Below are 17,521 nucleotides of genomic sequence, written 5' to 3' on the forward strand. Positions count from 1 at the left end.
GTTAAAGGTTAACAGTGGCTTTATTTTCCCCCCAAATGTGTTTAAGCTTACAGCTTTATGTTCTGGGCTCTTCGGTAGAAATCTAGGGAACTCGGTTGACCTTGGGAGGCAAGAGGCAAAATATCATTCTAGTCCTTCTCTTCACCGTGGCAAAGGACTCCAAATATGCTTACTGAATACCATACTTGGTCAGTTACACCAGCACTGGACAGTAAATCATGTTTTAAATCTTAGCAGTTGTAGATAAAGCTCAAGTAAAAAACTAAGCAGTTTTCAACATCTTATTAAAAGATCTGAGCCAGGTGGTGGTGGTGCTCGCCTTTAATCCCAGCACTCAGGAGGCAGAGGCAGGTGGATCTCTGTGAGTTCGAGGCCAGCCTGGTCTACAAGAGCTAGTCCCAGGAGAGGCTCCAAAGCTACAGAGAAACCCTAGCTTGAAAAACCAAAAATAAAAAATAAAAGATCTGAATACAAATTACATACACAGCATAATTAAGATTAGGTGTGCACGCATGCACATACACATACACACACACACAGGCTCACCAAGCTAAGGTACTGTGAATGGATTGACAAAAGACAGAAAATGGTCCTTCCCCATCCAGAGTGAGTTTTTTTTTTATTAAGATTAAGAAAAGGACATCAGAACGGGAACACTTGATTTTCTTCAAAACGTCTTTTAAATCAAAACAACGCTCAGCATTTTGTTAGCTTGGCTAAATATCAAGCTAGGCACATCCTGTCCTTTCAAAGCTAATAAGTAACAAACATAGGCACACATTTTCAAGAACTATAATTTGTTCAAAACTTAACAAAGCAGAAGGAGGGAGAACATGGGCAAGGAAGTCAGGACCACGAGGGGTGCACCCACCCACTGAGACAGTGGGACTGATCTAATGGGAGCTCACCAAGGCCAGCTGGACTGGGACTGAATTAGCTTGTGATCAAACCGGACTCTCTGAACGTGGCTGACGAGGGCTGACTGAGAAGCCAAGGACAATGGCACTGGGTTTTGATCCTACTTCATGTTCTGGCTTTGTGGGAGCCTAGCCAGTTTGGATGTTCACCTTCCTAGACCTGGATGTAGCAGGGAGGACCTTGGACTTCCCACAGGGCAGGGAACCCTAACTGCTCTTCGGACTGGAGAGGGAGGGGAAGGGGAATGGGAGGAGAGGAGGAGGTGGAAATTTTTAATAAATAAAAAAAAGATGAAGCAAAAAGAAAAAAAAAACTTAACGAAGCATCTTTACAGAAATCGGTGATCTGCCGTGACTGCCTGCATACAGTTAGTGTTTCTTTAGCTGCCCATTGTTATTGCCTCTGATCCTGTCAGCACTGAGGAGGAACGATTCCCAGGGTCTAGGGTGACTGCTGGTATTTCCCAGATAAGAAACCTGAGAAGCATCAGTTCCCAAGAATTTTAGAGAAAAATAATTGAGAAAAACGGGGTTTCCAGGAATGATCACATCTGACCCCTGCGTGACTGATGAAGTGACAGTAAAAACCACCAAGAGAATCGTCAACTTTGTGAGAGAGAAGAGAGCGTGCAGGCTGGGTGGTCCCAGCAGAATTCTGGGCTGTTCCCAAGTCTGCTGGTCCGTGTTGAGTGAGAAACTGTCCCCATGGGCTTTGCCTTGTGGAGCTGCGTTGGACAAGCACTCAAATGCTGATCTGAAACTAGGCCACAGGGCTCCCAACGCAATGCAGCATCTCAGTTCCTTGTGGTAGAAAACAGCATTGCATAGCTAAAATAAAATTTAAAACAAATTTGACATACTCTTTGTTTGCATATATTGCTTCAAGACAAAGCTGTAGTGAAATTTCATTTATATTTTAATAAATAAAACTTGCCTGAAGTTCTTACAGACCAGGCAGGAGTGACACACACCTTTAATCCCGGTAGACCACGACCACTGCAACTCTTATAAAGGAAGACGTCTCGCTGGGGTTGGCTTACAGTAACAGAGGCTCACTTCATCATTGGCATGGTGGCATGAGGCAGACGTGGTGCTGGAGAAGGAGCTGAGAGTTCTACATTTGGGTCTGCAGGCAGCAGGAAGAGAAACTGGGAAACTGGCTTGAGCATCCGAGACCTCAGAGCCCACCCCCAGTGACACACTTCTGCCAACAATGCCACACCCACTCCCGCAAGGCCACACCTTGTAATAGTCTTGCTCCCTGAGTCTATAGAGGTCATTTTCTTTCAGACCTCCACAGTGGCCCATCGTTGGCCATCACAATGCCTTACACCTTCAGCCCTCCAACAGAAGAATGGAGCTGCACTTTTCTTTGCTCTGTAGAATGCCTGCCTCTGTGAGTGTCTGGCTGTGCGAGTGTGTTACGGCTAAGAAGGTGCCATTTTATGCTGGGCATTCTTCTTGGTACCCACCAGCTGCTTGTCTCTGACTCCAGTCCCTGGAAGATAAGTTCCTCAGTAACCCTGATCAGAGACCCCCATGTACAGCCATGACTATCTACTTGTTATGATCTGACTGCCTTTTTTGTTTCTGTAACTTGCTTACACAGATACCCATGGATTATTTTGAGTTTCCTTAATCACTTGACTTGGCAGAACAGGGCAGTTTTTGCTTGATTGCATAGTAGTCGAGGGTCTTCTTTTGGCTTTCCCTTTAAAAGTTCTTTCCTATACCTTCCTTCACAGCAATCTCGAATGTGTCTCCCAGACTGTTCATTCTGATAACAGCTAATCAATACAACTTTTAATTATGATTGGATTGAGTCTATGATCTTTTCCCAGGGAGTCACAAAAGTAGCACAAGTGTAGTACTTTTTTTTTTTTTTTTTTTGGTTTTTCGAGACAGGGTTTCTCTGTGGTTTTGGAGCCTGTCCTGGAACTAGCTCTTAGTAGACCAGGCTGGTCTCGAACTCACAGAGATCCGCCTGCCTCTGCCTCCCGAGTGCTGGGATTAAAGGCGTGCGCCACCACCGCCCGGCTCAAGTGTAGTACTTTTAATAAAATTTGTAAATTGTTGTTGCCTGCTGTGTCTGAGATTCTTCCCTCCTGCTACCTGGGGTGCCGGAGGTTTCTACTGTCTCAGTTCTTATTTGGCAGAGGAGGCGAACCTGCTCCAAACCCTACTTCGCCTCCAAACCCTAGGACCGGATCGTATAGCCTTCTGTACAAGGCTAAGCGCAAATGTTCAACTGGCCATCTTAGGGCACACAGGAAGCCCTACCTTAAGATACCATTCATCCCGAAAATTGCAGACGATAAACCAGTTCCACAATTGTCTAATTGGAGCAAGCTTTAGTTTAGAGGGGCACCGGGGGACTGGCCAGCAGGCTGTCTCACCCTGATCTGGGATTTTAGAGAGCAGACCCTTCTGGCCTCTTGAGGTCCCTTTTATGAGGGAGAGATGAGAACTGGCATTAGAGATTGTTAGAGAAATACAATGAAAGAGGAAGACATCGTGTAAATGGCGTCATTATGTTTTGCAGGTTACATCAGATTTAAGGAACAAACTTATTCTTTTTGTTTGTTTGTTTCGAGATAGGGTTTCTCTGTATATTTGGAGTCTGTGCTAGAACTAGCTCTTGTAGACCAGGTTGGCCTCGAACTCACAGAGATCCGCCTACCTCTGCCTCCCGAGTGCTGGGATTAAAGGCTTGTGCCACCACTGCAAGGCACAAAAAAAAAATTTCTATTTAAGAATAAGTTTGTTTCGAGACCAGCCTGGTCTACAGAGCTAGTTCCAGGACAGGCTCCAAAGCCACAGCGAAACCCTGTCTCGAAAAACCAAAAAAAAAAAAAAAAAGAATAAGTTTGTTGTCGGGCACTTGGGAGCAGGTTCCAAAGCTACAGAGAAAACCTGTCTCAAAAAGCCAAAAAAAAGGGGGGGGGAGGAAAGGATTTTTGTAAAAAAGTATGGAAGTTTAATGCAGTGGGCTTCTTCATTTACAAGGTATGTTGTTCCTGTTTTGGTCTCACATTATCTACCATCAAGAAACTGTCATTTTTGTTGTTTGCTTTTGAGACATGGTTTACTCTGTAGCTTTTGAACTCGCTCTTGTAGACCAGGCTGACCTCGAACTCACAGAGATCCCCCTGCCTCAGCCTCTCGAGTGCTGGGATTAAAGGAGTGCGCCGCCGCCACCACCACCACCACCAAACTGTCATTCTTAAATGATGGGAATGAAGTTAGGGTCTAGTTTTATCAACCCATGGATTGGTACCCCTCTCTGTCACTCAGGGTCTGAGCCGGTGAGAACTGAAGCTTTGTCCAATCGAAGGCGCCGGGGTGAGAAACGTGCAATCAGGCGAAGAGACCGAGAGTAGGGGGCGGGCTTTTGCGGTCTTGCTGGGGCCTTTGTCCCTGACACGCCGTCGGACCACCATCTTGGGATCTGGAGCCGGCCTCCTAGGTTCCGGGGACTCTGTCGGTACCGGCACGGTTCTGCGCCGCGCAGCGAGGACGCGGGGTGTCCGGACTCCGCCATGGTGAGCGCGACGTCCCCGCGGAGCTGGTGTCGGTGGCGGCAGAGTCCCCAAGCCCGAGCCCTCCGTCCCTCCGGCTGTGGGGTAGGGGCTGGGCGGGCTCCCGGCATCCTGGCGTCCTGTCGCATCCCTGGTCCCTGCGTGGGAACTCGAGTCCGGCTGCAGCGCTTTCCGCAGCTCTGGCCTGGCGGGGGTCTCTCGGGGGACTTGACTGTGGCAGGAGGCCCAGGGTTGCAGGTCCCCGTCTCTGGACGAAGGCCCCCGCGGGGTTTGGGGCTTGTGGCACTTCTCTGCAGACAGCTGATCTGAAAGGACTTTTGTCAGCTGGCTCCCTGGCCCCAGCCACAGGATTTTCCTGGACCTGCGTCGCTGTATGGCTCCATCCCGCTCCCTCTGCCCTGTGTGCCTCTTGCTTTAAGTCTTATTTCTGAATCTCGGGCCCGCTCTATAGGACTAGCTTTGCAACCGTACTGATTTTAGACGTGTGTCTCTTGATTTCTCACTACCGCTTCCCCTTGAGGCGTTTATTTTCTTGAGTCCAGTTCTCTAGAGCACGGACTGGAATTCGGATTCCCACATACCCATTGGGCACTATCCTATGGCTCTCTGTCTTGGAACCCAGGGGAGCGTCCCAGGGAAGCACTCTGTCACGAGCCCAGCCCGCGTGTGACAGGAGTGTCTGATGAGGTGTCTAGCAGCCCAGGTATCCAGGCTCTTCTCAGAGGCAAACAAAGAATTGAAGTAGGGTCTTTGAAGAAAATAACCATCTCTTGAAGCGGAAAACACCCTGGCAGGAAGGATGGGGTCTCTAGAGCAGGGAGACCTTGACGTGGTCTGAAGTAGTCATCTTGTTATCTTTTGGGGACCTGGGTTAATCCCATCTCCCTACATTCAGTCTCTAGCCCAGGCAGCCTTGATCAGGATGGAGATAACCAAGGGTAGAGACCCTGGTCGATGGATGGTCTTGTTACACACACACACACACACACACACACACACACACACACACACACACACGCACGCACTCACCTGCCTTAAGTGGGAAGTTCTATCTTCCCTGCTGGCCTGTCCCTATCATCCCTGACATCCAGTCTTCTCTCTCTCTGTCCCCCACGACTCCCGCCCCTGATCTCCCCCACCACCACCACCGCAGCTTTTGAGGCAGGACTCCTCACACTGTAGCCAGTCTGGCACAGCTTATGATGGTCCTCCCACAGCCTCACTTCCCTGTCCCCCTTTCTCTCCCCACCCCTTCCCTGTTCCTTGTTAGCATCTCTTTGAAATCCTGAGTGTGAGGACCTGACTGGAAAAGGACTTTTGCTGGCTGAGCCTCTACCCAGGCAGATGGAGGGCGCTAGGATGTGGGCTTCCAGAAGTAGCTGTGTACAGAGGGCTCACCCTTGCCTGCCTTCCTTCATCCACATGTCCCCTTAGTGCCCTGTTAAGGAGAAAGAGGAGAGGGCTTTTAGATCCAGGCTCAACTCACCTTCACGTCAGACATGGTGGTGTAGGAGGCTGAGACCAGCTCAGGCTACAGAGTTCAGGGCCACCCTAAGCAACCTATTTAAACCCTGTCCAGAGGGCCCTGGGTTCCAATCCCAGTCACCTCTCTGTGGGACTTCAGAGACATCAGTACTCTCTTCTTGAAGACTGGGGTGGTGTCATCCCCTGACTCTCAGTTTCGTGGCCCACAAAGGCCCAAGTGAGGAACTGCTTTAGAGAGACCCGTGCTGCTCAGAGCCCACAGGCCTGACAGAAGACCTGGGGCCTGAGGGAGGAGGTGAGGGTCTGCAGGAGAGTCAGTCCAGTTCTGAGGGAGGAGAGAAGTTTGAGGAGATTTGAAGAGTGAAGGCGTGACCTTGGAAAGACTGACCAGATAGAAAGGAGAGAAATTAAGGGGACATGGGAAGAGCAAGGAAGCCCCTCCTCTGCAGAACCCCTCCCTCTGGAGAAACCCCCACTCTGGAGAACCTCTGACCTAGAGAACTCCTCACTCTGGGGAGCCCCTCCCTCTGAAGAACACCGTTTTCTGGAGGACCACCCCCACTCTACGGAACCTCTCCACTCTGGAGAACCCCTCTCTCTGGAGAGCCCCACACTCTAGAGGAACTCCCCCACTATAGAGAACCCCCCTCTGGAGAACCCCCTCTGCAGTCTGATGGAAGGAACTCTTATTAGCTGAGGGTCAAGCAAAATGTTTGCTGTGAAGTCGCCAGCATAGAGTGTTACTTCTATATAGCAATATCTCCATTAAGAATATTAACATTGCCGGCGGTGGTGGCGCATGCCTATTATCCCAGCACTTGGGAGGCAGAGGCAGGCAGATGTCTATGAGTTCGAGGCCAGACTGGTCAACAAGTGCTAGTTCCAGGGCAGGCTCCAAAGCTACAAAGAAACCCTGTCCCCCACCCCCCCAAAAAAAGAAAGCAAAGATATTAATATTTTTGATCTGGAGAGATGATTTAGCAGTTAAGAGCACTGGCTGCTCTTCAGAGGACCAGAGTTCAATTCCCAGCGCTCACATGCCAGTTCACAACCATCTGTAACTGCAGTTCCAGGGGATTGGACACCCTCACACAGACATACACGTAGGCAAAACCCCAATGCACACAAAATATAAATAAATGAATCATGAAAGAATATTGAAATTTTAATGAAACAGTCTCAAAGCTGGAGCCTCTAAGACATTGACTCTTTTGCAGATGTAAACTTGAATTCTGGGACATCCCTGCGACACTATTTCGAGAAGGCCCAAGACACTTTACTCCCTGCAGACCGGAAACGGTGAGTGTGTGGTCTAGCTTCCAGAACCAGGGGAAGGAAATCTGTAGCCTACATAATCAGACTGGTGTAGGTCCCCATCATCCATGCAGCTTGACTGTGGGGTCCTCTCCCCCAGAGTCTTTTGATCCCCAACACTTGGAGCCTTCATATTTGATTTCTGTAAGCTGCAATTTGATGCTTTTGTGTCTTTGCTTGTGACATCAGGTTCCATTCTGTCTCCCAGAACTAAGTCTGTTTTTGCCCTGAGCTCCATCTATGGGCTCTGGTGAATTTAGGCAGCCAGCACTGGGCCCTGGTCTGCTGGAGACAACTGACTCTGGCCTGCACAGGCTGTCAGTGGGTTCCTAGGACCGCCAATGTGTTTGAGCTGCCAGACAATGGCCCAGGAAGATGTTAGTCCTGCCAGTAACATCAGTGGAAGTGGACTGTGGCTGTTTGCAGGGGATGTTTGTGGATTCGCAGATTTGTGCTGAAGGCGGTGATGATGTTGGCCTTGGTATAAGGGCCCTTTGTCTCTGCTGCTTCTGAGTACCGGGCATGTGTGGAAGCTGGAAACTGCAGTAATAGTGGAGTGGCTTAGGAAGCTGAACCTAGAGGACTTTTGTAAGCCTGGGCAGTGATGGCCACCTGTGCACCCTGCCCAGGAGGCTAAGCTAGTGCTGTTCGCCCGACCCTCCTACCCCAGACAGCCTGTGCAGGTCTGGGCGGTGCATCTCTGGTTTTGTGGCTCCCGCTGACCAGCTTTGAACGCTTGTGACTGTCTTTCTCTTTCCAGATCCAGGCCCGTGGTGCCACTCTGCCTTGTTCTTGTTGTCACTGACCCATCTTTCCCTAGTGTCCCTTGGTCTCTCAACACATCTTCCCCCTGAGGCCTTTCCCTTCAGGCCCTAGGGTTGCTTAGGTATAGGCAAGAATTCCCACTTCCTGACTTGTTGATCTTAACATCCCCCTCTTTCCCTCATTTCTCCCTCCCTCCTTCCTTTCCTCCCTCCCTCCCTCCCCCTCTCTCTCTCTGTATATGTCTGTCTGTCTGTCTGTCTGTTTGTCTGTAACTCGGAATTGAACCTAGACATTTCAGCACGCTTGACAAGCTCTGCCACCCAGCCACGTCCCCATGGGATCCTTGGTTTGTCTTTAGACAAGCTCCTGGTCTGTAGCCCAGGCTAGTCTTGAAGTCGGAATTATCCTGCCTTGGACTCCCAAGCTAGGATTGCAGGGCTGCTCCATGAGGTCGGGGCCCATGTCCTTCGCAGCAGTGAAGAGAAGACCCCCCACCCCCACCCCATTCAGTGACCGGCACTTGGCAGGATCCTTGAGCAAAAATGTACCTTTTTGCTTCCCAGGTTCTACCTTGGCCTCCAGCAGCAGGCCTTGAGGTTGGGGTTTCTCAAATGCTCGAAATGGGTCTTTATTTGTGGTGTTCGTGCACACAGCCCAAGGCATTAAAGATGATGCTTGTGGAATCCAGATGTAAATGGCTATAGGAACAGGTACAGATGTGAGAGGGGACTGGGGACAGGTACAGATGTGAGAGGGGACTGGGGACAGGTACAGATGTGAGAGGGGACTGGGGACAGATACAGATGTGAGAGGGGACTGGGGACAGGTACAGATGTGAGAGGGGACTCGGGGACAGGTACAGATATGAGAGGGGACTCGGGGACAGGTACAGATGTGGTGAGAGGGGACTCGGGGACAGGTACAGATGTGGTGAGAGGGGACTCGGGGACAGGTACAGATGTGAGAGGGGACTCGGGGACAGGTACAGATGTGAGAGGGGACTCGGGGACAGGTACAGATGTGGTGAGAGGGGACTCGGGGACAGGTACAGATGTGGTGAGAGGGGACTCGGGGACAGGCACAGATGTGAGAGGGGACTCGGCGACAGGTACAGATGTGAGAGGGGACTCGGGGACAGGTACAGATGTGAGAGGGGACTCGGGGACAGGTACAGATGTGAGAGGGGACTCGGGGACAGGTACAGATGTGGTGAGAGGGGACTTGGGGACAGGTACAGATGTGGTGAGAGGGGACTCGGGGACAGGTACAGATGTGGTGAGAATGGACTCGGGGACAGGCACAGATGTGAGAGGGGACTCGGGGACAGGTACAGATGTGAGAGGGGACTGGGGACAGGTACAGATGTGAGAGGGGACTCGGGGACAGGTACAGATGTGAGAGGGGACTCGGGGACAGGTACAGATGTGGTGAGAGGGGACTCGGGGACAGGCACAGATGTGAGAGGGGACTTGGGGACAGGTACAGATGTGGTGAGAGGGGACTCGGGGACAGGCACAGATGTGAGAGGGGACTCGGGGACAGGTACAGATGTGGTGAGAGGAGACTCAGGGACAGGTACAGATGTGAGAGGGGACTGGGGACAGGTACAGATGTGAGAGGGGACTCGGGGACCGGTACAGATGTGGTGAGAGGGGACTCGGGGACAGGTACAGATGTGAGAGGGGACTCGGGGACAGGTACAGATGTGGTGAGAGGGGACTCGGGGACAGGTACAGATGTGGTGAGGGGGGACTCGGGGACAGGCACAGATGTGAGAGGGGACTCGGGGACAGGTACAGATGTGAGAGGGGACTGGGGACAGGTACAGATGTGAGAGGGGACTCGGGGACAGGTACAGATGTGGTGAGAGGGGACTCGGGGACAGGTACAGATGTGGTGAGAGGGGACTCGGGGACAGGTACAGATGTGGTGAGAGGGGACTCGGGGACAGGTACAGATGTGAGAAAGGACTCGGGGACAGGTACAGATGTGAGAGGGGACTCGGGGACAGGTACAGATGTGGTGAGAGGGGACTCGGGGACAGGCACAGATGTGAGAGGGGACTCGGGGACAGGTACAGATGTGGTGAGAGGGGACTCGGGGACAGGTACAGATGTGAGAGGGGACTGGGGACAGGTACAGATGTGAGAGTGGACTCGGGGACAGGTACAGATGTGAGAGGGGACTCGGGGACAGGTACAGATGTGAGAGGGGACTCGGGGACAGGTACAGATGTGAGAGGGGACTCGGGGACCGGTACAGATGTGGTGATAGGGGACTGGGGACAGGTACAGATGTGAGAGGGGACTCGGGGACAGGTACAGATGTGAGAGGGGACTCGGGGACAGGTACAGATGTGGTGAGAGGGGACTCGGGGACAGGTACAGATGTGAGAGGGGACTCGGGGACAGGTACAGTGGTGGTGAGAGGGGACTCGGGGACAGGTACAGATGTGGTGAGAGGGGACTCGGGGACAGGCACAGATGTGAGAGGGGACTCGGGGACAGGTACAGATGTGAGAGGGGACTGGGGACAGGTACAGATGTGAGAGGGGACTCGGGGACAGGTACAGATGTGGTGAGAGGGGACTCGGGGACAGGTACAGATGTGGTGAGAGGGGACTCGGGGACAGGTACAGATGTGAGAGAGGACTCGATGACAGGTACAGATGTGAGAGGGGACTCGGGGACAGGCACAGATGTGAGAGGGGACTCGGGGACAGGTACAGATGTGGTGAGAGGGGACTCGGGGACAGGTACAGATGTGAGAGGGGACTCGGGGACAGGTACAGATGTGAGGGGGACTGGGGAGAGGTACAGATGTGAGAGGGGACTCGGGGACAGGTACAGATGTGAGAGGGGACTCGGGGACAGGTACAGATGTGAGAGGGGACTCGGGGACAGGTACAGATGTGAGAGGGGACTCGGGGACAGGTACAGATGTGGTGAGAGGGGACTCGGGGACAGGTACAGATGTGAGAGGGGACTCGGGGACAGGTACAGATGTGAGAGGGCACTCGAGGACAGGTACAGATGTGGTGAGAGGGGACTCGGGGACAGGTACAGATGTGGTGAGAGGGGACTCGGGGACAGGTACAGATGTGAGAGGGGACTTGGGGACAGGTACAGATGTGTTGAGAGGGGACTCGGGGACAGGTACAGATGTGGTGAGAGGAGACTCGGGGACAGGTACAGATGTGAGAGGGGACTGGGGACAGGTACAGATGTGAGAGGGGACTCGGGGACAGGTACAGATGTGGTGAGAGGGGACTCGGTTACAGGTACAGATGTGAGAGGGGACTGGGGACAGGTATAGATGTGAGAGGGGACTCGGGGACCGGTACAGATGTGGTGAGAGGGGACTCGGGGACAGGTACAGATGTGAGAGGGGACTCGGGGACAGGTACAGATGTGGTGAGAGGGGACTCGGGGACAGGTACAGATGTGTTGAGAGGGGACTCGGGGACAGGCACAGATGTGAGAGGGGACTCGGGGACAGGTACAGATGTGGTGAGAGGGGACTCGGGGACAGGCACAGATGTGGTGAGAGGCGACAGACACAGCAAGAAGCAGACAGGCAGAGACCACTATTAGGCCTTGTGTGCTCTAACTCCTTCCTCCCCTCCCTCCTGCTTTGCTGAGAGGTGCAAGCCTCGGGATGGGGGGTGGGGACAGTGGGGCGGGACTGGGGACAATGGGGCAGGGCATGGTGAGGTGATGCTCATGCTTGTGATGGGAGGCAGAGTAGAATGTTCTTGTCTCTCCCCCGAGGGGTGCTAACAGGCCCCAACTTTCAGCATTTTCCTAGGGTTGGTAACTGATAAGAGTCAAAAGTGATAGGCATAAAGGACTGGTTTTCCCTCTTTGGACCTTGAGCTTCAGAAGTTCCCACCCAATAGGGACAGTCCTTGGATGGGCTGTAGAAACCTACCAAAGAAAACTGGAAAGTCCTGCCTGGTGTCTAATCTCTTCCCTGTGCAAGCTGCAGGGCTGTTTTTCCTGTTTCTAGAGGAAGGAGCAGGGGATGTTACTGCTCCAAGTCCCCATGGGGGTGGAGGCCAGTCAGAAGACGGGGACCTGAGGAGGTTCTCTGTGTACTGGACGTTCTCTAGTTAAGAGGGCAGTGGGACTCAGACACCACATTTCCTTCTGCCTCAGTTTGGCTCTGTGTGGAAGTTTTACCAACTGCTCATCATCTTTGTGCGTTCCAGGCCGTAGCTGTCGCTACAGATCCCCAGCTGTCAAATCGGGAAACCAGGTCCACTCAGCAGCCACGCTTTCTCTTTTCACGTTTTGCTGGCTTTAAGACAAGGCTTACCCAGGCTCACCATATAGACCCAGCTGGCTTTAAATACACTTTGATCCTCCTGCTTCTGCCCTGATTGTTGGGGCTCCAGCTTTGACTACCCCTTGCTTCTGTCTTATAAATTCTGATGCTGTATTGTAGCTGCGTTACCCATGTTGGTCGCTTTCCCTCCAGGTTCCTGCACTGTGACTTTAAGAGTTGAAGACAATAACAGGTCCTCACAGGGTCACTGAACAGATTTAATTTAACACATGTGCAGATTGAATGAATAAGGGGGTGGGGGGAGGATGGCTTAGTCAGTAAAATGCATGCCATGCAACAAGAGGACCTGGCATGCTGTAACCGCAGTGCTAGGGGAACAGAGGCAAGTGGATCACAGTCTGACTGAGAAAGGCACCCTGTCTCAGAAACACAGCAGAAAGTTAACAGAGGGAGTCACAACCTTGACTTCTCAGGCACACATATGTCTACACATGTGCCGTGTGCACCCACACATGGGGAGAGAGAACAAGAAGATAAAAGAATGAATGATTTTGTCTCTACCTTTTGTTTGTTCTTATTTTTTTGGTAGTGTTTGTTTTATTTGGGTAATGTTTGATTTTTATTTGTTTGTTTTGAGATAGGAACCCATTATATAGCTCACACCGGGTTCCATTATGGCTTCAAACTCATGGAACCTCTATCTCAGCCTCCGAAGTGCTGATAGGCGCGCACACTATTCCTACTTACACCACTTGTCTTACCCTTATCCACTCAGCCCATGGCTTCTCGTAACCCTTTAAGCACACAGAGGAGACAGGGTGGGTCTCCCCCGAGTCCCACTCAGAATTGACCACATAATCCGCCCCCCTCTGCACCTTGTGAAGAAAGTTCAGCTGAAGTTTACACTCAGAGCTATTTCCCAGCCAGGGACTGGGAGGAGATGGGGCTTGAACCGGCCATCTGTGGCTCCAATGTTCTGGTTTCAGCAGGCCCTGACTACAAATTGGCTATGATTTTCAGCCTTTGGTCCTGGGAGGGCACGGCTTGATGAGGAAAATGGAGCATGGGGGGACTGAAGCTGTGCCTTGCGAGGGTGTCTGCAGGGACCTGACGACACAGCCACACCCTCTGCATCTTGGCTTTGCTGCCTCCAGGAGAAGGAAGGGCTGGAGAGAATCCCCAGCGCAGTAGTTGGGGGTGCAGCTCTATTTATTCACAGAAGAAGCAGGAGCAGTGGATTCTCCCTACCCCCAGTCCTTGGCTTCCCCTTTCTCCTGGGCTGTGTCTGTACAGGAAGGTTTAGACATCAGGTTCCTCCCTTTGCCACCTGGGCACCTGACGCCCTGTGATCCTCCCCTGACTACAGTGGCCAGTGTAGATATGGTACCGTGTGGTCGCTGGCATCTGCCATCAATGGGTAGGTTTGAGGGCAGGTCTCAGAAAATTGGATGTAGGACCTAAGAACACAGAGGTTCCCACGAGAGGATGAAAGACAGCTGGGGGACCATCAAATCATTTAGGTTGTACAGCCATGGTGGTGTTTTTGCCTAAATTCTGACGCTTGACACACTGAGGCAGGAGAACTGGGAATTTGAGGCTAGCTTAGCCTATATAGTGAGACTTCATCACCAACAGGGGTGGTGTTTGTATTTGAATTCCAATGTGATTCTAGGCAGACAATTTTTCTAGGTACAGTTTTCTCACCTATGCAGTGGATCTAGGCAATGTGGCAGGGAGTGGAGCCAGGCTGGTCACCTCACTACAGCCAGAAGCGGGGCCGCATCTCAGCAGCCCCCTAGGACTTCTAACAATCTGTTCTGACCTACTTACACCGTTTTGGTGTTTATCCTGTGGATCTGGTGTCTCACACATGTGAGATTTTATACTGTTAATTTTTCAACACTAGCGTGCATCACATGATCATAACTTATGTTTTTAAAGACAATGTCCCATGAAGCCTGGGCTAGTTTTGAACTTGTCATATAGACAAGGATGAAGCCAAGCTTCTGATCTTCCTGCATCTACCTCCTGAGTGCCGAGATCACGGGTGTGCACCCCTGGCTCCTGTTTGTGTAGCGTCTTAGTGTTCTATTGCTGTGAAGAGACACAGTGACCACGGCAACTCCTATAAAGGAAAACTTTTAACTGGGACAGGCTTACAGGTTCAGAGTTTTAATCCATTGTTAACATGGTGGGGACCTTGGTGGTGCACATAGGTAGACATGGTGCTGGAGGAGTAGCTGAGAATTCTACATCTGGATCAGCAGGCAGCAGAGAGAGAGAGAGAGACACTGGGCCTGGCTTGAGCTTTTGTAACCTCAAAAGCCAGTGGCACACTCTTCCTCCAGCAAGGCCACACCTGCTTCAACAATGCCATACCTCCTACCTGTGGTAGTTTGCAATCTTTATGTGCTGTTCCTCTTGATTATTTTGTTGAAAAATTTTAATGATAGCCTTTTTACCAGGTACGTATTTATTGGGGAGATGGTGTGTGTGCTGTGGTGAATATGTTGATGTCAGAAGACAACTTGAAGGACTTGGTTCCCTCCATCATGTAGGCCCTGGGGATTCAACTCAGGTCGTCAGACTTGGTGGCAAATGCCTTTCTCCCCTGAGCCATCTCACCAGCCCTTGTTAACAAATTTTTTCATGTACGTTCTCAATGGTACTGGATCTGTGGTTTGACTACAGACAGTTGTGTCCATGACTAATTTTATTTATTTATTTATTTATTTATTTGAAATAAGGTCTTACTCTGAAGAATAGGCTGGCTTGGACCTTTGATGCCCACCTTGACCTTGATCTTGCAGTCCCTTGCCTCAGCCTCCAGAGGGCTGGGGTTACTGTCATGGGCCACTATACCCCCGAGTGTGTACCCTCACCACCACCCCAAGGTCTTAGACTCTGTATCTGTGTCTTCCTCCCTCTCCAGGATCTTGCTGGATATCCCAGCTTGGCCTCAAACACATGATGAAGCTTACTGAATGTAGGCATTACAAACAAGATGCCCCACTCTGGGCTGGAGACGGGATTTCATTCTTTGTCCAGACTGGCCCCAAACTCTGTTTTCTGCACCAACCTCTCAGGTAGCTTGAAACATGTACACATCTCAGCATTCAGCTAAGCCTCTCTTAACAGTCAGTGGCTGCCTGGACACCCTATCTCCTCTGTGGCTACGGTGCGGCCATCCTGAAGCACAGGAGAAGCACGCTGCTTTCCAGGTCAGAACTGTTTTCTTTCTAAGAACTGGCGTATAATTCCTGTGCCATTTTGGAGCCTTCATTTCTCTCTGTTTCTTTGTCTTTTAAAACTCTATTGTAGCCCAGGGTAGCTTTAAACTTACTTTATATAGTTTTAAAAGCATTATGCAAGCCAGGTGGTGGTGGCTCACCCCTTTAGTCCCAGCACTCGGGAGGCAGAGGCAGGTGGATCTCTGAGTTCGAGGCCAGCCTGGTCTACAGAGTGAATTCCAAGACAGCCAGGGCTACACAGAGGGAACCCTGTCTCAAACTCTCCTTCCCCAAGAAGAAAAGCATTGTAATGCTGGTAGTATGGTTATAGCTGGGAAGTCGGCAGGGCCTTTTATAAGGGATTTAGGCGTACCTCTTCAGGACTGTACAATTCTCTAGAAAAGAAGTTTGTTAGTTTCAATGTCCCTGACAGAATTGTTAGATCTACTGAGGATCCTTGAGTTTCTTGAGTCTCTCTGTGTATATCTCTCCTATGAAGATAAAATTCTCTTGCTGAATCTGTATTTTCATGTGCTTTCTCTTCTGGAACATAACACTAGTGTGTGCTTCCTTAATGTCCATTAGTGTATATCAAAAGGTCAGTTATTGGGGCTGGAGAGATGGCTCAGTGGTTAAGAGCATTGCCTGCTCTTCCAAAGGTCCTGAGTTCAATTCCCAGCAACCACATGGTGGCTCACAACCATCTGTAATGAGGTCTGGTGCCCTCTTCTGGCCTGCAGACATACACACAGACAGAACATTGTGTACATAATAAATAAATAAATATTTAAAAAAACAAAAACAAAAACAAAAGGTCAGTTATTCCTTAAGTGTTTCTCATTTCTTCACTTGCTTCAATTATTTAAAGATGAAATCATTGTGCTTTGGATTTTTTTCTCTGCCTTATCAATTCAGCTGTGGAGTCTTTGCTTTTTACTCTTTTTCTTCTTTGTTTGTTGCTTTGGAGGTTGTTTTTCCTTTTTTACATTTCTTTCTTTTGAGGCGGGTCTATGTAGTCCCTGTCAGCCTAGAACTTGCTGTGTAGTCCAGGCTGGCCTTGAACTCACAGAGATCTGCCAGCCTTTTCCTCCCGGGTGCTGGGATTAATGGCCTTTGTCCCTGTGCCTGGCTCTGTTTTTCCACTTTTTTTATTTTTTGAATTGAACTCAGAGTTTCTGACCAGTTCTTTATAATTATCTCTTCTGAGTTCCCTGTGCTCTAACGGAGTTTTTCCAGTGGTTGTATTTTCTCTTTATTATCTTCTGTTACCTTAAATAGTCTCCAGATCTTTATTTTGGGTTGTTTATCATGCAGCTTACTGCCACTTGAAGGTAGCAGTCTCGTCGGGGAACAGGGTGAGAGTGTTTCTGATTCACTTGAGGGCAGCAGTCCCGTTGGTGAACAGGATGAGAGTCTCTGATTCACTTGAGGGTAGCAGTCCCGTTGGTGAACAGGGAGAGAGTCTCTGATTCACTTGAGGGTAGCAGTCCCGTTGGTGAACAGGGAGAGAGTCTCTGATTCACTTGAGGGTAGCAGTCCCGTTGGTGAACAGGGAGAGAGTCTCTGATTCACTTGAGGGCCGCACTCCCGTCGGGGAACAGAGTGAGAGGGCAGCAGTCCTGTCGGGGAACAGGGAGAGAGTCTCTGATTCACTTGAGGGCCGCACTCCCGTCGGGGAACAGGGAGAGAGTCTCTGATTCACTGGTCACAGTGCGGTCTTTGCAGTGGTCGTTCGTGAGTGGTCCTCACTTGGAACGTTGCAAAGCTGACGTGTTGTTTCCCATTTGCAGGACACCGCATGACCGGAGCAGAGTTCCTCTTTAAGTGGGCGCTGAGATTCAGGCCATGGACCGTAGCAGAAGGCTCAGTTCGATGCCTCCCAGGTCAGTCAGTGCATGTGGCACAAGGGTGTCAACGAGGAGAGCACATCGTGTACTGGTTGTGTTGAGCTGATTTGATACCCAAATGGTTCCTGTAGATAGTT

At 50.8% G+C, this 17,521-nt stretch overlaps 1 protein-coding gene across 3 annotated transcripts in view; it reads left to right on the forward strand.

Moving 5' to 3' along the window:
* Positions 1–4,311: 4,311 nt before the first annotated feature.
* Positions 4,312–17,521, forward strand: part of LOC142846281 (uncharacterized) — a 45,821-nt gene continuing 32,611 nt past the window's right edge. For all 3 annotated transcript variants that reach the window (XR_012910051.1, XR_012910052.1, XM_075966527.1), the window contains exons 1-3: positions 4,312–4,459; positions 7,159–7,240; positions 17,328–17,420. The gene's annotated coding sequence lies outside the window, so the exon portion shown is untranslated. The remainder of the gene's footprint in view (positions 4,460–7,158; positions 7,241–17,327; positions 17,421–17,521) is intronic.

This window comes from Microtus pennsylvanicus, chromosome 3 (genome assembly GCF_037038515.1).
Source record: "Microtus pennsylvanicus isolate mMicPen1 chromosome 3, mMicPen1.hap1, whole genome shotgun sequence".
Classification (NCBI taxonomy): Eukaryota; Metazoa; Chordata; class Mammalia; order Rodentia; family Cricetidae; genus Microtus; species Microtus pennsylvanicus.